The following is a 25,194-nucleotide window of genomic DNA, read 5'->3' as shown; positions in this document are numbered from 1 at the left end:
TCCAGGTCCCATCTCCTTAAATTCCCACCTTTTTGCAGTTCATAACCAATAGATTGTGGTCAGAATCCACATCTGCCCCTGGAAATGTCTTACAATTTAAAACCTACTTCCTAAATCTCTGTCTTACCATTATATAATCTATCTTAAACCTGTCAGTATCTCCAGGCTTCTTCCATGTATACAGCCTTCTTTTATGATTCTTGAACCAAGTGTTAGCTATGATTAAGTTGTGCTCTGTGCAAAATTCTACCAGGTGGCTTCCTCTTTCATTTCTTAGCCCCAGTCCATATTCACCTACTATGTTTCCTTCTCTCCCTTTTCCTACTACCGAATCCCAGTCACCCATGACTATTAAATTTTCGTCTCCCTTCACTATCTGAATAATTTCTTTTATTTAGTCATACATTTCTTCAATTTCTTCATCATCTGCAGAGCTAGTTGACATATAAACTAGTACTACTGTAGTAGGCGTGGGATCGTGTCTATCTTGGCCACAATAGTGCGTTCACTATGCTGTTCGTAGTAGCTTACCCGCACTCCTATTTTTTTTATTCATTATTAAACCTACTCCTGCATTACCCCTATTTGATTTTGTATTTATAATCCTGTATTCACCTGACCAGAAGTCTTATTCCTCCTGCCACCGAACTTCACTAATTCCCACTATATCTAAATTTAACCTATCCATTTCCCTTTTTAAATTTTCTGACCTACCTGCCCGATTAAGGGATCTGACATTCCACGCTCCGATCCGTAGAATGCCAGTTTTCTTTCTCCTGATAACGATGTCCTCTTGAGTAGTCCCCGCCCGGAGATCCGAATGGGGGACTATTTTACCTCCGGAATATTTTACCCAAGAGGACGCCATCATCATTTAACCATACTGTAAAGCTGCATGCCCTCGGGAAAAATTACGGCCGTAGTTTCCCCTTGCTTTCAGCCGTTCGCAGTACCAGCACAGCAAGGCCGTTTTGGTTAGTGTTACGAGGCCAGATCAGTCAATCATCCAGACTGTTGTCCCTGCAACTACTGAAAAGGCTGCTGCCTCTCTTCACGAACCACGCATTTGTCTGGCCTCTCAACAGATACCCATCCGTTGTGGTTGCACCTACGGTACGGCTATCTGTATCGCTGAGGCACGCAAGCCTCCCCACCAACGGCAAGGTCCATGGTTCACGGGGGGTATATATTAGATTTAATCAGGTAAGTTATGCCTATTGCACAATGTTAATCCAAATTATATAAAGGTAAATATTAGGCTCCGTGTGAATGTGGCACACGTAACTGTGAAGTTAACTTGGTTGAGAAGGATATTAGACACCTGTGTAGTAAAGAGGATTTTTGAACCTTAAATTGTATGAAGGACAATAATTGTAACAATGTAACTTAGCAACTCCTCTATAATTTGATTTCATTTATGCTTGTAAATGTATGCCGGCCGTTGTAGCTGTGCGGTTCTAAGTCCTTCAGTCTGGAACCGCGCTACTGTCATGGTCGCAGGTTCGAATCCTGCCTAGGGCATGGATGTGTGTGATGTCCTTAGGTTAGTTCAGTTTAAGTAGTTCTAAGTCTAGGGGACTGACGACCTCAGATGTTAAGTCCCATAGTGCTCAAAGTCATTTGAACCATTTAGATCCTGTATACAGAAACAACAGAATATCATCACTGAAGGGCACAACAAGACGCTAGATGGGCTGTTAAGAACTACCAGAAAGAAAATATAAATCTTCCCATTATGATGATGGTGCTCCAAACCTCGAGTTAGGTTTTAATGTTTATGACGGAGTCGTCAAAAGAACTAACACAGTTTTTTCAAAAACAGAAATTTAATGCTAATAAAGGATTTAAACACTGTCTCCTTAGTAAATTAACACAACTCAATGCCAAATCATTTGTCACACTAAATTAGCGACTGGCACAATTAAAGATAATGAAGGTGAGTAAGTTAAGTTACAGTAACGCTAATAAAATAATCTCCATTGCTATTACTACTAAAGGAGTTTTTAATTAGTAACAGGTAATCTGCAATAGTATTAACGTAAATTGTTCCTCAATTCTCTAATAACCAAAGCAGGTAAAAGGAAATGTTCGTCACTGATTGTTGAATGGAATATATTTCAAAGGCATTCGAATATTTCGTTTAAAATAACATTGTTTTTGGATGATTTGAGAATTTTAAATGGTTTCTTCCCCATAAGTGAATACATGAATAGACATGGCAGAGTCAATCAAGAGATCTGAGAACAGTTATAGATTACACCATACAAGAGATACATTCTAGATTTAGGGTGAACCATGTAAGGGTATGGAGAGGCCCAGAATGTGGCTTTCTGCGTGCAGCAAAGATGGTGTCCCCACCATGGGAGGTAAGGAGTACATCAGGAAGATAGTGTTCCTATTAAAATTTTGAATGCTGTTAAGTATAAAGTCAATTGTCACTGAGATTAAAGTTCGAAATATCATTATAAACTGAAACTAGCCATCAAACTGGAAAGTTTTGATGGAGGTGTAAATGTTCAAGAAAAATGTGAACAGTTTAAAAGATGCGTTCATGTGGCAGCCTAGAAATCACTGGATCAACAAAGAGAAGAAAGAAAACAAATCTCAGAGCAGTAGACAGCGGTAAAGGTACAAGCGAAGAAGAAAAACTGTAACAATCGACCGAGGACGAGTCACCAGGAGGACAGAAAAAACTATATGGAAATAAACAGGGAAGTTAAAAAACAATTTACTCATAGGGTAAATGAGATATGGAAAAAGAGATGTGAAGAGGTAGATAGAACCATGGGGTTAGAAAGATCGCAGAAGCCTGTAAAATAATGAAGAATTTAAGAAGAAACGTGAAATAAAGAACAAATATAACAGTTATTGGCATTATAGACTGGTAAATAATTTCAGGTCACTGCTCACGGTAGAGAGAAGCAGGTATAAAGACATAGTAGTGCATGAATTACTTTTGGAAAATGTAGATCGAGTAATAACAGTATAAGAAGGATGATCTGTGAAATAAATGAAAAACGAAAATCTCCTGGACCAGAAAACATAGCTACACAATTTGCTCAGTATGTGCTCAGTGTGGGAATGTTTCAGTAAGTTGTTTGATCCAGAATGAGATTTTCACTCTGCAGCGGAATGTGCGCAGATATGAAACTTCCTGGCAGATTAAAACTGTGTGCCGGACCGAGACTCGAACTCGGGACCTTTGCCGTTCGCGGACAATTGCTGTACCAACTGAACTACCCAAGCACGACTCACGCCCCGTCCTCACAGCTTTACTTCTGCCAGTACCTCGTCTCCTACCTTCCTTTCTTTCAGGAGTGCTAGTTCTGCAAGGTTCGCAGGAGAGCTTCTGTAAAGTTTGGAAGGTAGGAGACGAGGTACTGGCAGAAGTAAAGCTGTGTGGACGGGGCGTGAGTCATGCTTGGGTAGCTCAGTTGGTAGAGCACTTGCCCGCGAAAGGCAAAGGTCCCGAGTTATAGTCTCGGTACGGCACACAGTTTTAATCTGCCAGGAAGTTTCAAGTTTTTTAATGCTTGCATGCTAGAGGTAGAAGAAATGTCCAACAAATGGAATTTGGCGTATCTAAGTCCAATTAATAAGAAAGGTTGTAAGAAGGTATGTTGAAATTATTGTAGAATATGTGATAAAAATTAGACTGGTAGGTTCTATAGTCAGGTCCTAAAAGATACGGCAGATGGGATGCTGAAATACTTTGAACAGGAAAGGGGATTCCAGAAGAGAAGATCCTGTAATGACAACGTTTTTATTTTTGGGCTACTAATGGCAAAGAGATTGGAAAGTAATCTGAATAGCCATATATCTCGAGAATGCATATGACGCAGTGCTGTTGAAGAAAGTGTTTGAAGTCCTGAGGGGGGAAAGAACTTGAAAAGACCTGTGACAGAAATATATACAACCTATACAAGTTTGTAGACTATGTAATCAAAGTAAGGTATAAAATTTCCTCGCAGTCTTTAAAAATTATAGAAGGGTTGAAGCAAGGACAATGTTTGTCTGCTATATTTTTTGAAAATATACACCCAGAATGTCTTAGACTTGTGGAGTAGGATTATGTGCAGGCATGGGTATTCAGGCAACAAAGGATTCATGTATGTACGCCTCGTTCTTCACATATGATCACATAGGGATGGGTAGAGAAGTGGATGCTGCTTTATGCTAAGAAAATTATTAGAAGAATTTGATTAGTGGGGAATGAAAGTAAACTTTCATAAAGCTGAATACCTGTGCAGTAGAGAAATGTAGGTAGAATATTAGCTGTTGGCGAGTAAATGAAAACATGTAAAAAGTGTAAATATTTGGGTAGATTCCTATCTGAAGACAGAAGAAATAGTTGAGAAATACAGCAACCAGTAGATAATGGGAAACTAGTAATGCAGAAGGTAAACTTCTGTTGTAGTCATCTACGATAAATTACAAAGTAAAGAAGGCGCTCTATAGCAGCATCGTAGAGCCTAAAACAACTTACGGATATGAGTGCTTGAAGATTACTGGAAAAAAAAGAAACTAACATTTGTGGAAGTGGACTCGTAGGATCGAGTAGAATGCCTTGACAAGACCACGTAAGAAGCACAATCAAGGAAATGACTCAGATTCAAGGAGGCATATCCTATAGAAGAATTGCAGCTTGCCTGGTATGGATGTGTAATCCAAATGACAGATGACAGATGGCCAAAGAAGATCTTAATGTACCATGTTCAGGGAAGAAGAAAATAAAGAAAGAAGGTGGCCTGGTTACATCCGATAAAGACGTCCCTAAGAAAAAGAGAAAGATTAGATGATGATGAATAAGTGTGGGAAAATAGAAACCAATGGCGACATATATGGGGTATGCAGCGACACCTGTAGGAAGCTCACAGGAGAGAGACACACGGTAGAAGGGAGAGATGAAGTCCGGTCACACCAGTAGTTTCCAAACACGAATAAAAATTTTCATTTTTTGCTTCATACATATGAAAAATAGCTCCCTGAAACTAATGAGTCTATTGACACTAATACTGAGTGCCCAGTTTAAAATACACACAGAAAATGTGCCAGTAAGAGCAGTTGTTAATGCAACTAACACCCCAGGCCACACTTAATTTCTAAAGAATTAAATACAACGCTACAAACGCATTAAACTTTTCATAAACATTATTGGGTCAAATTGTTATGAGATAACTGAGCCATTAGATAAATTACCATTCCATAAGGAGCTAGGTTTGCTTCTTTTCATATTACCAATCTTTAGACCAACAACCCAGTGGATGAAATCTTTGAGATAATTAAAAATAGTCTCCTCATCAAAATACATTATCACATGGTGCAACAACTGAAATTATTGAATTATTAATGTTAGTACTTCTTTATAGTTCCTTCTCCTGCAACAAAGTTTTTAAATGACAGTCAGTTCTGACCACTCTGGTACATAACGTGCACATCATCTACGATAAAGAGTGCCTATTGCACGAACTACAACACCTGAAAGAAGTTTTATGCAAAAATTGATAGTGTCAATCACAGATTAGTTGGACAGTCGAGAAAAGACAAGAGACTCGAAACTGGGAAGAGGAAGAAGACGGCAAGAGACTCACTTTCCTTCCATACCCTGAACTGCTCCCAGCTAAAATTGCATTCCAACATAAAAACCATCTAACGATGACTGCCTAAGACGAAAGAGAGGCTTGACTCTGTGAAAACTCCACTAAAAGTAAACGTACGGGAAATATAGAGCACTGCCTCCGTATGTGCCGGCCGAAGTGGCCGTGCGGTTAAAGGCGCTGCAGTCTGGAACCGCAAGACCGCTACGGTCGCAGGTTCGAATCCTGCCTCGGGCATGGATGTTTGTGATGTCCTTAGGTTAGTTAGGTTTAACTAGTTCTAAGTTCTAGGGGACTAATGACCTCAGCAGTTGAGTCCCATAGTGCTCAGAGCCATTTGCCTCCGTATGTGGCCAACAGCATATTGGGCAAATGCAGAGCTGTAATTCGAATCGCTGCGTGGAGCACAACAGGTATGTGCAAGTGTGACAGACAGAAGAATCAGCGATAGGAGAGTGTAGCATTAAGGAAGACCATACATTCAAGTTCTAGAACACAAATGCGCCTCACCGAGCAACCGGCAATTGACAGCATCATAACGGAACCCATCTATATAAAAGTTCATGACAATATTGCGAACAGAGACGAAGGATACCAACTAAGTGCGGCACGGAATCCGGCGTTAGCGGCAGCAGTACGAGAGCGCGAGCAGCACCGTCTAACTCGCAAGACGCTGCCAGAATGCCCACACTGAGATGCTATAAGACAGGAGGCCCTCTTGCCTCTTCATACATTTATTAAGGGCCATCAAACCAGCCTACCTTACATTTCTAAAATATGATCTTGAATGATGATGATGATGAGGTCCCGTACTCCGAGGAGCGTAGGGGACGATGCAGGAGACCAGCACCGCCGTACTAGGCAAGGTCCTAGCGGAGGTGGTTTGCCCTTGCCTTCCTCCGACCGTAATGGGGATGAATGATGATGATGCAGGCGACACAATAACACGCATTCATACCGAGGCAGGAAAAATCCCTGACCCCCTCGGGAGTCGAACCCGGGACCCCGTGCGCGGGAAGCGAGAACGCTACCGCAAGACCACGAGCTGCGGACTCATGAACTTGCATACACGCAAATTAATGTCATGCAAGGTGGGTAATCGGCAACGGCCTTGCCACAGTGGATACACCGGTTCCCGTGAGATCACCGAAGTTAAGCGCTGTCGGGCGTGGACGACATTTGGATGGGTGACCATCCGGGCCGTCATGCGCTGTTGCCATTTTTCGGGGTGCACTCAGCCTCGTGATGACAATTGAGGAGCTACTCGGCCGAATAGTAGCGGTTCTGGTAAAATAAACCATCATAACGACCGGGAGAGTGGTGTGCTGAACACACGCTCCTCCTGTTCGCATCCACAGATGAAGACGAAACGGATGGTCCCGATGAGCCATTTGTGGCCTGAAGACGGAGTGCAAGGTAGGTAACCGGATGCCACGTGGCGGAATGTACATGATTGAGAGTAAGATGTCTGCGTATCAAAATTCTGTTCATTTAATGTCGGAGTCGAGTGGAAACTTTTAAGCAGAGAGAGGGCCAAACACTCACAATAGCAGCAAACTGTCAGGAGGCAGGGGAAACATCCGGTCACTCAGAATTGCGGACAGAGTCGCATCCTGTGGCTGGCAGCTTTCTCTTTGATCTCAGGTCTCAGGGGTCAGAGCGATGGTCACTCGCTATTTTTAAAATGGCTGGAGTCAGTTTTCTTGCGTAAGCCTCATGTTTGGGGCAGGAACGCACCAGCTCGGCGCTACGGCTGTGCCATTGTTTGGAACGCTTCGGAGCAATGGTCTCCGAGCGCCACGAAATAGCCAACAGAATGGAGCCACACATAACACTCCAATTACCGTACTCCGCTGGCGACCGCCGCTGAAAAAAACGGAAATGAGCGTACGGCATTGTGGGCCTGGAGTCCCCCATTCGGTGAAGTTCGGCCGCCGAGGGCAAGCACTTATTGGATTCGACGCCAGATTGGGCGACTTGCGCGTCGGAGATGGGGATGAAATGGTGATGAGGAAAACTCAACACCCAGTCTCTGAGCGGAGAAAACCTCCTGCCGCAGCCGGGAATCGAAACTGGGCCCCTTGGCGTGGCATTCCGCCGCGCTGATCATTCAGCTGACGGGGGCGGACGTCGCTGGAAAGATTCCCGCGCTGAAGCTGTGATCGGCTCCTCGACTGTTACGTCACCACACGGTTGCAGTCACCGTCGGTAATTGGCGGGAGCCGGCCGAAGTGGCCGTGCGGTTCTAGGCGCAGGTTCGAATCCTGCCTCGGGCATGGATGTTTGTGACGTCCTTAGGTTTGTTAGGTTTAACTAGTTCTAAGTTCTAGGGGACTAATGACCTCAGCAGTTGAGTCCCATAGTGCTCAGAGCCCTAAACCTAATTGGCGGGAAAGGATGCTATTGGCACATATGTTGGCGGAATGTGATAATAGGAGTCTAGACGACTTTGTTGTAAGGCCACAACTGGCGAAAGCTTTGCTAATCGATCAGGACTGGCTGAGTTCTGCTGCAGCGGAGCGGTCGGTCTCTGGTTGCGTGGTGAAGAGAGTTTGAGGTATTGTTGGTTCGTGGCCACTGCAAGAGTCGGTCGTTTACTTTGCCGCCCTTGATGCAGAGTAATTTCATTCACATTTTCACTTGTCTGGGCACCCAGACAAACTCTTAGTTTTTTCGCTCTCTCGCTTCGATTGGTGTCCAAACTGGAGCCCATTTCCATGCACTGGAGCGAATCACAAGTAGCAGCCGTTATCAGCACGCCGCCTTGTGCTGTACTGCCGGTAATATACGTAGCTCCGGTCTGTAGGGTTTCAGTTGAATTTTCGGCCGCCCAATATATTTTTGGAAAGACGCTACACCCAGTGCAGATGCAGAGCTATTTATATTTCGATTTTTCGTTTGATTCTGGTAACACAATCTGTGACGTAGCCGCGAATACAAACAGTGATCCAGGTAGTGTCAAATGTTTTTTATTCCAGCGTTTGATCACAATGAAAGTCCTTTGACGATGACCGGCTTCAGTCAGTAATGACCATCTTCAGAGCTACAATATAAAAAATATACAACTAGTGGGCAGTCTATCTTTCAAAACGATACAGTATTTCCTATCACGATATACTCTGATACAAACTGGGAATTTACAGATAAAGTAAGGTAAAACATACCTGTTCTACACCATGTCCTAATGTAATAAAAGCCGTAATGGCATCGTGAAAACATATAAATACGCTCACCAAAAAAGTGTCAAAACCTATTACCTTTATACACTTCCTATAAATAATTTTATATGTTACTGTATTCGTCTTTTATTTTATTACACTTGGTTTCTACAGTAATTATCAAAATTTGAAAGTGTGCTATATGTATTTTACCTACTGTATTTTCATCATAGTATGGTTATTACGTAAATGAAGAATAAATCTAAGCCAACAGTAGAGACATCTATGAAGCATATAGACAAGCACATTTCTGGTGGCTACTGAACTTCAGTATGTTTTGTACAATAACGCCAGCTGCAAAATGACTGTGAGGACGATGGGTCCTATTTTAAAAAAAAAAAAAAAAAAAAAAAAAAAAAAAAAAAAAAAAAAAAAAAAAAAAAAAAAAAGATTCAAATGGCTCTGAGCACTATGGGACTAAACAGCTGAGGTCATTAGTCCTCTAGAACTTAGAACTACTTAAACCTAACTAACCTAAGGACATCACACACATCCATGCCCGAGGCAGGATTCTAACCTGCGACCGTAGTGGTCGCGCGGTTTGAGACTGAAGCGCCTAGAACCGCTCGGCCACTCCGGCCGGCGCCTATTTTACACCATATTTTAGTTTGACGATGCTTTGCTGAGTGTATTTATATGTTTTGACGATGCCATTACGACTTTATCACATTAGGACCTTATTTTATCTGTAAATTCACAGTTTGTATCAGAGTATATCGTCATTGGAAATACTGTGTTATTTTGAAATACAGACTGCCCACTGGTTATATATTTTTTATATTGTAGATCTGAAGATTATCGTCGAAGTACTTTATATTGTAATCCAAGACTGGAATAAAAAACACAATTTTAGTACGTTATGTCAAAAAATCTAAAACATTTAATTATATCTTTATCTTGTTAGTAAGCTTTGCGTACTTTATAGGACAAGCATGTCCAGTTCGCTGCATACAGTTACTGACCTACCTCCTGCACTCATAACGTCGATGCGTGAACCCGGTTGATACACACCTGCAGCAGAGTCATCCTGGAAAGCGTGTAGATTCCGCAGATCTTGAGGCTGAGGGCCCTCGAGGTGCTGAGGCAGAGCATGTGCACCAGGCGCCAGCAGCGGACGTCGCCATCCGGCCAGTCACCGCCGAAGGCCGACCGCATCAGCCGCTCGCTCTGTAACACAAGCATTATGGGTATAGCGGCATACATCTTTGTCCTAATACGCTGGCAATGAACCTGTGTTTCAGAGCAACAGGCAGATGCGTTTTACATCTAGCTAAGCAGTGAGCAATCACCTCTTTCAGGAAACTATGGATTGAAACTGCAGCACCATCAGTACAGGTGCAGTGCTGAGAAGCATATTGAGAGAAGACATGGATAGGAGATGAATCCCAGACGTGATGTCGATACAGTTTCGCACTGTCACTTAGTGAATAAATTACGAGATTATGTACACTGAGGCGACAGAAGTCACGGGATAGCGATACACACGTATACATATGGTGGTATTGTCGCGTACACAGGGTGTAAAAGGGCAGTGCACTGACGGAATCGTCGTTTGTACTCAGTTAATTTATGCGAAAAGATTTACGACTGATTATGACCGCACGGCGGAAATCTACAGACGTTCAGCGCGGAATGTTAGTTGGAGCTAGACGCATGGGACAGTTCATTTCAGAAACCGTTAGAGAATTTAATATTCTGAGAACCATAATGACAAGAGTGTGCCGAAATAGCGAATTTCGGGTATCACCTCTCACTACGGATAAAGCAGCGGCACTCACGACATTCACTTAACGACGGAGAGCAGCGGCGTTTGCGTTGAGTTGTCAGTGCTAACAGATAAGCATCACTGCGTGAAATAACCTCAGAAATCAATGTGGGACTACGATGAACGTATTCGTTGGTGCTTCAAAATTTGCCCGCATCTCGTGGTCGTGCGGTAGCGTTCTCGCTTCCCACGCCCGGGTTCCCGGGTTCGATTCCCGGCGGGGTCAGGGATTTTCTCTGCCTCGTGATGGCTGGGTGTTGTGTGGTGTCCTTAGGTTAGTTAGGTTTAAGTAGTTCTAAGTTCTAGGGGACTGATGACCATAGATGTTAAGCCCCATAGTGATCAGAGCCATTTTGCTTCAAAATTTGGCGTTAATGGGCTATAGCAGCAGATGACCGTCGCGAGTGCCTTTGCTAACAGCACATCGCCTGCAACGTCTCTCCTTGCCTCGTGGGCATAACGGTTCGACATTAGCCTATTGGAAAATAATGGGCTCGTCAGATAAGTGCCAGTTTCAGTTGGTAAGAGATGATGGTAGGATTCGAGTGTGGCACAGACTCCACGAAGTCATGTACTCAAGCTGTCAACAAGGCACTTTGCAAGGTAGTGATGGCTCCGTAATTTTGCAAAGTATGTTTACATGGAATGGACAGGGTTCTCTTGTCCAACTGAACCGATTATTGACTGAAAATGTTTATGTTCGGCTACTTGCAGACCATTTGCAGCAACTGATGAACTTCATCTTCCCAAACAACCATGACATTTCAAAGGACCACAGTTGTTCGTGATGGGCTTGAAGAACATTCTGGACAATTGGAGCGAATGATTTGGCACCCAGATCGCCCGACATGAATCCCATCGAACACTTATGTGACGTAATCGAGAGTTCAGTTCATGCACAAAATCCTAAAAATCCTATACCCGCAACACTTCCGCAATTATGGACGGCAAACATGGTTGGATATTTCTGCCTGGGCCTTCCAACGATGTTTTGAGTCCATATGACGTCGATTTGCTACACTACGACGGGCAAGAGATCCGACACGATATTCGGAGATACCCCTTGACTTTTTTCAACTCAGTGTATTGTAGGACCATATCAGTGTTCAGGCGAATAACGTCTAAACATTCGTGAGTCTGTTCGCTGATAACATTGTAGTAAGCTGGAAAGTTGCAATGCCGTGAACGCTGTAGTGAAATGCAGGAAGACCTGCAGATGATCGACACTTGGTGCAGGGACTGCCAGTTGATTATCAGCGTAACTTTACGTAGCAGACGCACACAAATAGGCGGAAAGACTCCCCTCCTGTTCGAGCACAGTATTAGCGATCAGTCACTACTAACCGTTAGGTTGCGCACACAAAAAAAGCTCACGCCGGCTACTCTTTCTCAAACGTTTTTACAGAAATCATTCGGTGAAAAATTTACATTCTTTGGTTACTTGTAGCCTCGTATACCAGCTTCATGATCAACTGCCGATCTTTTCGTTTAAGGGTATGGTTATTGTAATATTTAGGGATTACGTACATCACTGCACGAAATTCGAAATGTGTGCACCGAAAAAATAATTTTCGCTACGAATTTACGTTTGGTACACACTAGGCTATATATTACTCTTTATAAATTTTAGCTAACATATTGAAGTTTTCTTTAAACTTGGGAAAAGATCAATGTCTGGCTCCAGTCTCGAAGAGATGGCCCTTACATATGTGTGTGTGAAATCTTATAGGACTTAACTGCTAAGGTCATCAGTCCCTAGCTTACAGACTACTTAACCTAAATTATCCTAAGGACAAACACGCACACCCATGCCTGAGGGAGGACTCGAACCTCCGCCGGGACCAGCCGCACAGTCCATGACTGCAGCGCCTCAGACCGCTCGGCTAATCCCGCGCGGCCACCCGTATATAGCATATTCACTTCCAATCGTGCGCGCGAGTGCGAAATATTCACATCATCATCCCTCATATGGTTAACATCTAAATTTATTTTATTTACTGCAATATACGAGTAACTACAGATTTTTTTCAATGGAATAATGTAATTATTTTTTAAGACTAATCGGTAGCTGGTGGAATGAGAATTACTATGGCTTTGCAACCAGCTAAATCAAGAAATTAGCCGTTTGTTTTACGTCAAGAATGTGTTTTTTCATAATCTACTGATCTGATCTGACCTGTCCTCTGTTATTCATTCAATAGACTATTGTTTCAGGATTCTGTAATAATTACAACTGCGTTAGTATGTAAATGAGTTGACAGTGTGTAAACTCCTCTTCGTTTCGGCAAAAAAAGTGAATTTTACACGAGAAGAGATACGTAGCTGTTACTCAAAATTCGTCACTGAAGACGGTTCTCGGAAAACAAAAAAAGGTTAACATGTCAGGTGAAAATAAGTTTCTCATTTTGCTGCAGTTTCAGCGGATTCCTGTAACCCAACGTGTTTATAGTAATTAACAGCTGGTAATGACATTTACTGAAGTATTTCCTTTGTATACCTCAATGATTTGAGAAATACGAAGAAATTCGCACCGAATAGCGCACTATAGTTTCGATAATATGAGTGAAAGGCTAAACCTATTCAGCTCAAATATTTCTCGTTTATCAAAGATATTGATAATCTATTTTCACATTGACTAGCAGTTAATTCTGCAAGTCGTCGGAGTGTACAGCTTCAGAGCTACGAAATATGTCTTAACGAGGACTATTATTCTGGAGCCAAAAGGATATGTAGTTCTATTCGTTAAAGCGCAGTTCCTTTTGTGAGCTGCCTGTAACTACTCATAGAGGTGAAAATCGATTTAACGAGGCCCGTAATGTAACACATTTTTCTGAGAGCATGGTGGTTATATTCAGGTTTTCAGTTCTCCAAATTATTCCCCACTCTTTTGGCTACAAAACCATATTTTTCTTTCAACTTAATCTCCGTTCAATGTGACGGCCTTAGCCACCTTACCGGGACGGCCTGCGTGCTCTGATGGTACCATTCTACTGGGCGACGTCGGAATCAAGGCCTTACTGCATCAATAGCCTCCATATCATCCACATATTGCTTCCCGTGGAGTGCCTTCTTCACTGGGCCAAATGGATGCAAGTCGGAAGGTGCGAGAGCTGGACAGTGGGGTGGGTGAAGAAAGACAGTCAAATGAAGTTTCATGAGCTCCTCTCGGATTAACGGAATTGTGTGAGCCCTTGCGTTGTCTTGGAACAGAGGAACTCCGTTTACAATTTGTGGTGACGAACACGCTGAGGTCGTTTCTTCATTTTCCTGAAGGCAGCACAATACACTTCAGAGTTGATCGTTGAACCATGAGGGAGGAAATCCAACAGAATGACCCTTCAGAGTCCCAGAAGGCCGTCGCAGCGCCTTTTCCAGCTGAGTTAGTGGCTTTGAACTCATTCTTCGGGCAGAGGTGGCGTGACACCACTCCACGGATTACCGTTTTGTTTCCGATTCGAAGTGGTGAATCCAAGTTTTATCGTCTTTGATGATGTTCGACAAAACTTGCCACGATCAGCCTCGTAACATGCAAGCGGTTCCGCACAGACAGTCTTTCGTTGCTCTTAATGGTGTTCTGCAAGGCTGCGACGAACCCAACTGGAGGACGAGTAGCCCAACTGGTGGACGAGTGTGTCGTCACTACCAGCAGAGCCGTCCACTTGAGCAGCGAGGTGTTTGATCGTGAACCGTCGATCACCTGGAATGAGAGCGTCCGCACGTTGAAACATTGAAGGAGTCACAGCTGTGTGCGATGGCCGGCACGCGGGAGATCAGACGCGTTTGCACGAACTTGTTGCAGTGATAACAGACGCCTCGTCCAACGACTCACCGTGCTTTTGTTCACTGCCAGGTCTACGTAGACATCCTGCAAGTACCTACGAATATCTACGATGCTCTGAATTTCGGCAAAAAAGGCTACGTATAGTGGCGACACTTATCGGATTCATCTACATCTACTTCTACATCTACATGGATACTCCGCAAATCACATTTAAGTGCCTGGCAGAGGGCTCATCGAACCAACTTCACAATTGTCTATTATTCCAATCTCGTGTAGCGCGCGGGAAGTATGAACACCTATATCTCTTTCTGTACGAGCTCATGAAACTATAGGGGCTCAAGCGAAAATATTCCTCGATGTCCCACGATATATTCCGAATTTTTTGAGCAGAAACTGGCCGATAAAAACATGTGTTCCATTACTTATTGAAAGCCCCTCGTATCCTTAACTCATCAAAAGATATCTGAGGCGAAGCAAGTAAGGAATTCACTTTTGAATTGGGATAAGAACAAAAAGATGATGCAGTGTGTGTTGTGAATTGTTTTCATGTTTCTGTGACCATTGAGGTATAAAAACAAAATTATTAGGCAGGTTTTAATACCCACTGTTCATCATTAAAAATATACTGGGTTATAGGATTTTACCGAAATTACAGCAGGAGTGAATTTCTCGGTCCAGGGTTCTTACCCTTTTTCTGCTCCATAGAAGCGTCATCAGTGGCGAATATTGAGTAAAAGCTTGCATTTCTCTTGTTGTTGTGGTCTTCAGTCCTGAGACTGGTTTGATGCAGCTCTCCATGCTACTCTATCCTGTGCAAGCTTCTTCATCTCCCAGTACCTACTGCAACCTACATCCTTCCGAATCTGCTTAGTGTATTCATCTCTCGGTCTCCCTCTACGATTTTTACCCTCCACGCTGCCCTCCAATGCTAAATTTGTGATCCCTTGATGCCTCAAAACATGTCCTACCAACCGATCCCTTCTTCTAGTCAACTTGTGCCACAAACTTCTCTTCTCCCCAATCCTATTCAATACCTCCTCATTAGTTACGTGATCTACCCACCTTATCTTCAGCATTCTTCTGTAGCACCACATTTCGAAAGCTTCTATTCTCTTCTTGTCCAAACTATTTATCGTCCATGTTTCACTTCCATACATGGCTACATTCCATACAAATACTTTCAGAAACGACTTCCTGACACTTAAATCTATACTCGATTTTAACAAATTTCTCTTCTTCAGAAACGATTTCCTTGCCATTGCCAGTCTACATTTTATATCCTCTCTACTTCGACCATCATCAGTTATTTTACTCCCTAAATAGCAAAACTCCTTTACTACTTTGAGTGTCTCATTTCCTAATCTAATACCCTCAGCATCACCCGACTTAATTCGACTACATTCCATTATCCTCGTTTTGCTTTTGTTGATGTTCATCTTATATCCTCCTTTCAAGACACTGTCCATTCCGTTTAACTGCTCTTCCAAGTCCTTTGCTGTCTCTGACAGAATTACAATGTCATCGGCGAACCTCAAAGTTTTTGCTTCTTCTCCATGAATTTTAATACCTACTCCGAATTTTTCTTTTGTTTCCTTTACTGCTTGCTCAATATACAGATTGAATAACATCGGGGAGAGGCTACAACCCTGTCTCATTCCTTTCCCAACCACTGCTTCCCTATCATGCCCCTCGACTCTTATAACTGCCATCTGGTTTCTGTACAAATTGTAAATAGCCTTTCGCTCCCTGTATTTTACCCCTGCCACCTTCAGAATTTGAAAGAGAGTATTCTAGTTAACATTGTCAAAAGCTTTCTCTAAGTCTACAAATGCTAGAAACGTAGGTTTGCCTTTCCTTAATCTTTCTTCTAAGATAAGCCGTAAGGTTAGTATTGCCTCACGTGTTCCAACATTTCTACGGAATCCAAACTGATCTTCTCCGAGGTCCGCTTCTACCAGTTTTTCCATTCGTCTGTAAAGAATTCGCGTTAGTATTTTGCAGCTGTGACTTATTAAACTAATTGTTCGGTAATTTTCACATCTATCAACACCTGCTTTCTTTGGGATTGGAATTATTATATTCTTCTTGAAGTCTGAGGGTATTTCGCCTGTCTCATACATCTTGCTCACCAGATGGTAGAGTTTTGTCATGGCTGGCTCTCCCAAGGCCATCAGTAGTTCTAATGGAATGTTGTCTACTCCTGGAGCTTTGCTGCGACTCAGGTCTTTCAGTGCTCTGTCAAACTCTTCACGCAGTATCTTATCTCCCATGTCGTCTTCATCTACATCCTCTCCTATTTCCATAATATTGTCCTCAAGTACATCGCCCTTGTATAAACCCTCTATATACTCCTTCCACCTTTCTGCCTTCCCTTCTTTGCTTAGAACTGGGTTGCCATCTGAGCTCTTGATATTCATACAAGTGGTTCTCTTCTCTCCAAAGGTCTCTTTAATTTTCCTGTAGGCAGTATCTATCTTACCCCTGGTGAGACAAGCCTCTACATCCTTACATTTGTCCTCTAGCCATCCCTGCTTAGCCATTTTGCACTTCCTGTCGATATCATTTTTGAGACGTTTGTATTCCTTCTTGCCTGCTTCATTTACTGCATTTTTATATTTTCTCCTTTCATCAATTAAATTCAATATTTCTTCTGTTACCCAAGGATTTCTATTAGCCCTCGTCTTTTTACCTACTTGATCCTCTGCTACCTTCACTACCTCATCCCTCAGAGCTACCCATTCTTCTTCTACCGTATTTCTTTCCCCCATTCCTGTCAATTGTTCCCTTATGCTCTCCCTGAAACTCTCTACACCCTCTGGTCCTTTAAGTTTATCCAGGTCCCATGTCCTTAAATTCCCACCTTTTTGCAGTTTCTTCAGTTTCAATCTGCAGTTCATAACCAATAGATTGTGGCCAGAATCCACATCTGCCCCTGGAAATGTCTTACAATTTAAAACCTAGTTCCTAAATCTCTGTCTTACCATTATATAATCTATCTGATACCTTTTAGTATCTCCAGGATTGTTCCAGGTATACAACCTTCTTTTATGATTCTTGAACCAAGTGTTAGCTATGATTAAATTATGCTCTGTGCAAAATTCTACCAGGCGGCCTCCTCTTTCATTTCTTCCCCCCAATCCATATTCACCTACTATGTTTCCTTCTCTCCCTTTTCCTACTGACGAATTCCAGTCACCCATGACTATTAGATTCTCGTCTCCATTCCCTACCTGAATAATTTCTTTTATCTCATCATACATTTCATCAATTTCTTCATCATCTGCAGAGTTAGTTGGCATATAAACTTTCTCTTGTTAAAACGTTAAAATTTGCTAATTTTGCCAAAACAAAGCAGGGTTAAATAATATCACATCAGTAGCATGCTAATCGATTTGCGGTAGCGACGAAACCCTGAAACAGTAGTTTACCAAACGGGAAACCGAGGACAAATCAGGTCAAAAGCTCATGAGAAAGCACATTCTGGGTGTAAATAAACATGTGATATCTTTACTTATCTTGTTGCAATGCCACACTAATTTTCATTTCATCGGTTATTGATGAATCTTAAAAAATACGATATTCCGTTGAAAAAATCTGTGGTTACTCATATACCACGGTAGATAAGATAGTTCTGCTTGTGATCTATATGGAAAAATACTCTCCTCTTTCCATTCTGTCATTTGACAAAATCTCGTTTCAGCGTCTTCAACCGTTTACGAGATATGAGGGATGCTATAAACACATATTTAACTCTCTCACGCACGATCTGAAGTGAACACGATGTATACAATCAATATTCTCGAAACTGGAGACAGACATTGATCTCGCACGTTTAAAGAGAGGTTTGATGTGTTACCTAAATTTCATTCACAGCAGTGCATGGCATAACATACACCAAACGCAAATTCATAGCGATCCTTATCTTTCATTTCAACGTTTTCCAATTTTGTTCAGTGTGTTACTTATATGCCAAATATAAAAACATTACCAATAGTGAACTGATATACACACCACCACGGAGCTGACCTATAAAGCTATATAAGTAATGCAAAAATCTTTTTTTAACCGAATAGTTTCTTTAAAATCGTATGAAAAAGGTGCAGAGAAGCCAGAGTGCGGACGACTTTTTATTCATAGCGGAGCTGCTGCATCGACACTAGTGTTCTAACAAGCCTAGTCAACATGTAGACTACCGGCTTTCTTTCTGTTCTTAAACTAAGATATCTAAGAGTATCTGTGAGGAGCAACCTAAAAACTGAAGCGCCTTCTAAAATTGATTGTAGGTGAATCAGATGACAGTCTGAGATTCGTTTAAAATACTCATTTTTGCTATTCTTAAGTACCGCTCGTCAGTCTGTAGGAGTCACAGAGATATAAAGAAGAGTGGAGCTTAGTAAGCATGAGAGCGTTGCGAAGATGTTCAAGAGACTCCAGTGGCATTATGCATCATGGAAAGGTTTATTGCAAATTTCCAAGAGCTGATACCGATGCATACCGACTGCTTTTGTCTACGAATGAGAGCAAATGGCAATGGTACAAGAAATGCCTTCAGTCATACGCTGTAGCGAGGATTTTTATGTGTAGGGCTAGGTGTGGATGTTGGAGAGGTACTGGAAAACAATTGTCACAAGAGTCAAATAAATGTCACGAAGAATCAAGGATAAATTATTTCAGAAAATTTCATCTCATCATTTTTCTTCGCTTTCTAACTGAAGAGAACACCAGAGAATGTAACGGAATGGATTCTGACTCACACAAACAATGTTTTTTATTAAAATATTGGAGACATTATTATTATTTATGGTTTGGAGATATTAAAATTTTTATATTTTAACCATAGTTGTGTAATTGTGTTTGGTCAAGGACAACCTTAATTGTGGACAGAAACTGCCATTCTGTGTAAATAAAACAATTCTAAGACACAATTTAAATTCGTGCTGCTGGTGCACTGATTCCCTTTATTAACAATTAATTTCAAATGCTGCTCTTAAACCTTAATATTTGTAATTAATAAAAGTGCTTAACATTAATTAGCTTCACAGCATGGTTCTTCACAAAATAGCCGGCCGGAGTGGCCGAGCGGTTCTGGGCGCTTCAGCCTGGAACCGCGAGACCGCTACGGTCCCAGGTTCGAATCCTGCCTCGGGCATGGATGTGTGTAATGTCCTTAGGTTAGTTAGGTTTAAGTAGTTCTAAGTTCTAGGGGACTGATGACCTCAGCTGTTAAGTCCCATAGTTCTCAGAGCCATTTGAACCATTTTTCACAAAATACATACACATTTACTCATTAATTTGCTCATGACTTCCTTGTCCGTTTGGTAAACTGATATCGAACGTCACATCATGAGAACTAGTGGGTCCTAAGAAGCAACTATTCGAGTATCTATTCAGATATCTTTCCTCTCTACTCTCCGACCGACGGCTCGCTCAAGACGACTTGGTCTCATCTTATTAGTTGTTGCTTGCTTATGTTCAGCTGGGGAACATGTGCCGCCTAATAGTGAAGTAATTTGTGTAAACGTGAGCAACAGTGGTCCTTGCAATCGTTCTGCAGTAACAGTCGTTTCAACATGCGAGGTACCTGGAACAATTAACTGTTGGACCAAGCTTCCTTGATGCGTCAACAATTAATTTAAACTTTCTGGGAAGTGTAAGTGGATTGGTGGAGATGGGTTGGGGGGGGGGGAGGGGGGCGGATGCCATGCGGAGGCAATTAAACAACCTCAAATTTCAAATGCTCTATTTTGGCAGCTCACTGAAGTTCCATACAGGAAGCGGCAGTTTGGCAGAGACATTCAGTGGCCTCCTGTGTCACGCAGTGCTGACAGAGTACGTCGTCGGCTGGGTAGTGGCCCATGGTGCAAATGCGTCCTCCAGCGTCGATTCCAGCTCTGGCCAGCCCCGGCTAGCTGCCATGCGCACTGCCGCACATTGCTCTCCACACACAGCCTTCCACTTGCATTAAGCTACACGCACACGCCGCCAAACAGGACGAAAAGAACCGTGCCGGCTACCGAGCAACTGAACAACGACATTGTACACCTCCCTTAAAACGCACACACAACAATTCCGCTCTCCGTCAAAGCCAATTGGTGGCCTTGATAAGGACCATTTTGATGCGCACTCTTGCTCACCTCCCCTCTCCTCTCTGTGCTGGACGACGGCAAAGGAGAGATTCCAGAGCCACCACCTTACTTAGAGCTCGTGTACTTGGTCACAGCCTTGGTGCCCTCGCTCACAGCGGGCTTGACCATCTCGCCAGGCAGCAAAAGCTTTGTTCAGAAGGCAGCAGGCCAGTGGTGTAGTGGCAGAGACCCACTTCCCCCTAGTCAGTGGCTGGACAGCTGCTTCCCAGAGTCAGTGTTGGCCCACTGTGGCGGCAGCTCCAGATTTCACAGTCTCAGATCAGATTGCTCTGACCACAGTCGAGCTGTGGACCACGAACAGCGCTCAACATGGTGGCCAAGCTAACAAGAGCTACTTTAATATAAATGGCCAGATGTTTACACACTTCCAAACTGCGCTTGTTCGGGCTTTGCTATGCCTTACGACACATATACTAAACATCTCGGCAGCTGCCAGTGTGGAAAGTCTTACGGCATCTACCACTTGGGTACTGCTGGATCAGCTGCACAACCAGCTTGCCTCGCAACGTTGCAAAGGCAATGTTGTATTTTGTAAAGGATAAAACCCCTGCTTTCCTGCAACTGGCGCTGCTGAAATTCACTTCGCTCATATTCACCAAATATGGTCTGTGTGCTACAGTGCCTCACCATAGACTCGGTCCCTCAGGTCGCCATGAGCTACCTTATTCTTATGCACACTAGAGTGACAAGCTCCTTGGCTGCTTGCACAGTTGACTATACTCTGCTCTTTTTTCAGGATTGCTTATTCCACTCCGTTTTCTTAAGCACTACGAATCCTAACGTCTGACAGTTCCTTTTTAGCTTAATTAGACTTTTAGTTCTCCCTGCTGCCTCTTGGGTTCTGGGAATCCATTCCGCCAGGATTTGAACAGCGGCTGGTTTCGAACTTCGTCTTGTGTTCCACTTCTTTTACATGTAAACAAGAACTGTGCTCATTTGACAATGGTCAATGTTGTTTCTTTCTGGAACTGGTTCTCGCTGTACCGATCCACATGCTGCATTTTCATGTCCTTAGAGATTTGCCCTTCCTGTTCTTAACGACTTTGTCTATGGACTGAATTAACTCGAGTCCTGAAGTCTCGTTCAAAACAGTTATTCACAGCTGGCAACACTTTCATAGGTTCCTCTGGCCAATAGAACCAACGCTGTGGAATGCTCAAATGTGCTGTTCACAATATTGTGCCAGGTAGACGGAAAGTAGGTCCCACTATTTCGCATAATATCCTGTGTATTAGGAATCCATTTCTGTCCAGTTCAATCTTTTTCGCTGGCGTAAGCTTGCCCTGTTGGTAGCAACTGGCTACTACTATCACGTAATCAAAGGCAGAGTGCAACCAATGTGCCTCAAACTGCTGGAACTACAACTCAGGCCAATTCACCTCTTCCACGTCATCCTTTCCCGTTTGCCGACCCAGGACTAACTTCACTGCATAGGAGTTCTGACCTCCGCTCATTATCCTGAATGAAGAAACCATAACTTTATCCCTGTAAACACTTCTGTAACTTTGATTTCTCCAGTCCTCAATGTACACTCTGGTCCTCTTCCGCTGCACTCTTACTCTGACGAACTTCTTCAGCATCCTCCCCTTGATGGGGCACTCATGGACTGTGTAAGACTGATACCTTGCCTGCTTTCTCATTAGTGAGAAGAAGACTCGAATGTAAATCTTCGATCTATCAGTCCTCAGTTCCATTGCAGCTAGGTTGAAATGGGAGTGCAAGTTTTCATGGAAAGGCACCATGACTTACTTCAATTCAACCTTAATTCTTTTTGTACTTTCTGTAGCTCTTATGGGTACAGATCATGTGGCAATAAATACACTACACGCTGTACTCATGAAGCCTGCTGCATGGCTTGTCTTAGTTCTGATAGTTTTCTGTGTGCTTCCCACACGCAGTTTTCCAAGAACTGCAACCATTTTGTTATTCCTACTTCCCTATCCAATATATCGACTTTGGCTTGTAACAGCTTTACGTTCTGGTTCACTGTTTCTTCCACAGTTCTCACATAGCTCATTACTTCACCAGTCAGCTGGCGTAATGACTGAGTATTGTTTAAAACATTCTTCCCTAAATTTGCCATCAACGTGCCCCACTCACTTGCTACCTTGTCTCCTTTTCCCATTGTTTCACCGCTGTCACCATGTCATTCGTCCCCCTGATGTCCTCGTCAACTATCCCAAACATAGTTTTCAGAAACCGGCCTCCCTCACCGATCCAATCTCTCCTCCTCCTTGGATGTGATGTACTCTCCAGAAACAGCATCATCTGGCCTTTGTCTCTCATAGGTCATCCGTATCCGCATGCATTTTCCTCCATAACTATTTGATCACTCCACAACTCTTTGCACCTTGCTGGAAACTATCGAATGTTTCCCCTGGTCTTATCTCCTAGACCCACATTTCGCATGCATTAAATCTACCTGTATCACAAAGCAATGATTGGTGATAACCACATCTTCTTGCTTCACGAACAGCTCTCCCCCTTTCAGGCGACAGTTCCACAATGCTTTCACTCCGATGATGTCCAGTAGCATAACTATGGTCCCTACCTCTTCCATCTTTCCCTTATCACTCTCGCCAACTCTAACAGATTCTCCTGTCTTACATTTTTTGCTTTTATCAGTTCAAACGCTGATGGCAACTTACGATCAAATGTTGCCTCATAATGGTGATATCTTGTGTTCATGCGCTCCTTCGAGTTGCACAGTGAGACCACGTACCTTAAACAGGCATCCCAATTGGTATGGTGTGTGTACACATATTATCCCAACATGTTCCCTAAAGTTCTATAAACTCTTTCCATTCTTCCGCTAGCTTACATGTTCCCTAAAGTTCTATAAACTCTTTCCATTCTTCCGCTAGCTTGACGATCTAGAGGACTAACTTTCAATTTCTTCACACACAAGAGCCGCAAAATTCACTGAATAAAGCTTACATAAAGTTGGGTCTCTGATCTGTCAGTAATGTCTCAGGAACCCTGAACGTCAGTATCTAACCGGTTACTTGCTCTTGCACCACTGTTACAGCCAGTTGGTTAGGATTTACGGCCATTTCCATGTATCTCGAGAAATGGTCCGTAATCGTCAGTACATATTTGTTTCTTGCAGGTGTTTTATTGAATGGACCTAAGGTATCAGTCGTGATTTGGCTGTAAGACAGTAATCCTGAGCAGTATAAATGGTACTTATGCTTCAGGTAACCTCTATAATGGTGCTCTGGCACAAACACAAATCCATTGTATGTGCATATTGTATACAGTTCCACGAATATTGGTCCATGTCGGTCTTTTTATTCCTCCACCAGTACCTCTCTGCTTCTCCCCTGTTGGTAGTCCTGCATCCCCCATGACCTGAGACCTTGGGATCATGTGTCTCCTTTAATAATGTATCCCTCAACATGGCTGGCACGACCAATCATGGTTCCAACTTAGTTCCTCTCAACAGCGACCCATTCTGCACACAAACCTGCGACTGTTTATGAAACTGTTTACATTCGTAATGCGTTTTCTGTGTTACCTGTCATTCCTTAAGCTCATTACCTTTCATTTGTAATACCATTACTCTCCCACTCAACTGTGTTCCTCTCCGGATTAATGTTTGATCTCAAAAACAAATTCACTCAGTTGAGCAGCCCATTGTGTCAACTTACTAGATGGATCCTTCAACCCCACTAAAATTTATTTCCATAGAGAACATTTGAAGTAGGTTATTCCATAGATAATGCTCAGTATTTCATCGTCTGCCACGGAGTAATTCTTCTCCACTGAGTTCATCTGCATTTATTGAGAGTACACTGGATATTCCAAACACTCAACATCCTGACTCAGCGCACAAGTGAGTGCATGGCTCGCTACATCATATGAGAAAATGAGTTCCTTATTGTAATGCGGAAACGCTAATACTGGACTCACTGTTTCTGTAAAACATGCTGACAATCTGTAAATAATAGATTTCAGCTATCAGTCGCCCTTTGGAATTTTTATTGGCAGATCTGGATTTCAGCTAGAAACTAGCCATTCTCAACGCACTATCCATTTTCGGTCAATGCATATAATACCTGTTGGTCTGGCTTTGTATACAGTTCATTGAATAGTATTTGTAGTCTCTGTTTCTTTAGAAGTTCTTTTACAGTGACTATTTATCATGGAGTGTCCCTTCCATCGTGAACTCTTCTGTTGGATACATATCTATCCAGTCTATCGTTAACTATTCTTTTAAGCTTTTGCCGTAGTTCCTTTTCACACTCCTGTCCTGAGCTTAAAAGTTCGTTCCTTACTGAGATATAACACTACTGTTTCCTTGTCCAGTTTGCTGAACATGTAAATCTTAAAACTTGTTTTCGTTGTTCTATGTACTTCGGTAGTCGTTGCTGCTGTAACTGCCTCATTAGCACTGATACCAATTTCAGTGGGGACATCCTCAAAGAAGTCAAGTCTATTTGTTGCCATTAGACTTAATGCATTTCTATCATAAGTGGAGTTCTGAAGTATCTGTTCTAGACAATTTTCGAAGAAGGGTTTTAGTAATATTTCACAGGATATCTTGTCACGTCCTCCACTAACAAAAATGCAATTGTCGCAATTGATTGTTGGATGGCTAAAGTCTCCTCCGATGATCACTGTACGATTGGCATACTTATATACCAATGAAGTGAGGTTTTCCCTGAAGTTTTCAATAACACCAGGA

General features: G+C 42.7%; 1 pseudogene; it reads left to right on the top strand.

Moving 5' to 3' along the window:
- The first annotated feature begins 6,698 nt into the window (after positions 1 to 6,698).
- Positions 6,699 to 6,816, top strand: LOC124546312 (annotated as a pseudogene).
- The last annotated feature ends 18,378 nt before the right edge of the window (positions 6,817 to 25,194 follow it).

This window comes from Schistocerca americana, chromosome 8 (genome assembly GCF_021461395.2).
Source record: "Schistocerca americana isolate TAMUIC-IGC-003095 chromosome 8, iqSchAmer2.1, whole genome shotgun sequence".
Taxonomy (NCBI): domain Eukaryota; kingdom Metazoa; phylum Arthropoda; class Insecta; order Orthoptera; family Acrididae; genus Schistocerca; species Schistocerca americana.
The sequence above is the reverse complement of the archived record's forward strand: the minus strand, read 5'-3'. Positions and strand labels throughout refer to the sequence as shown.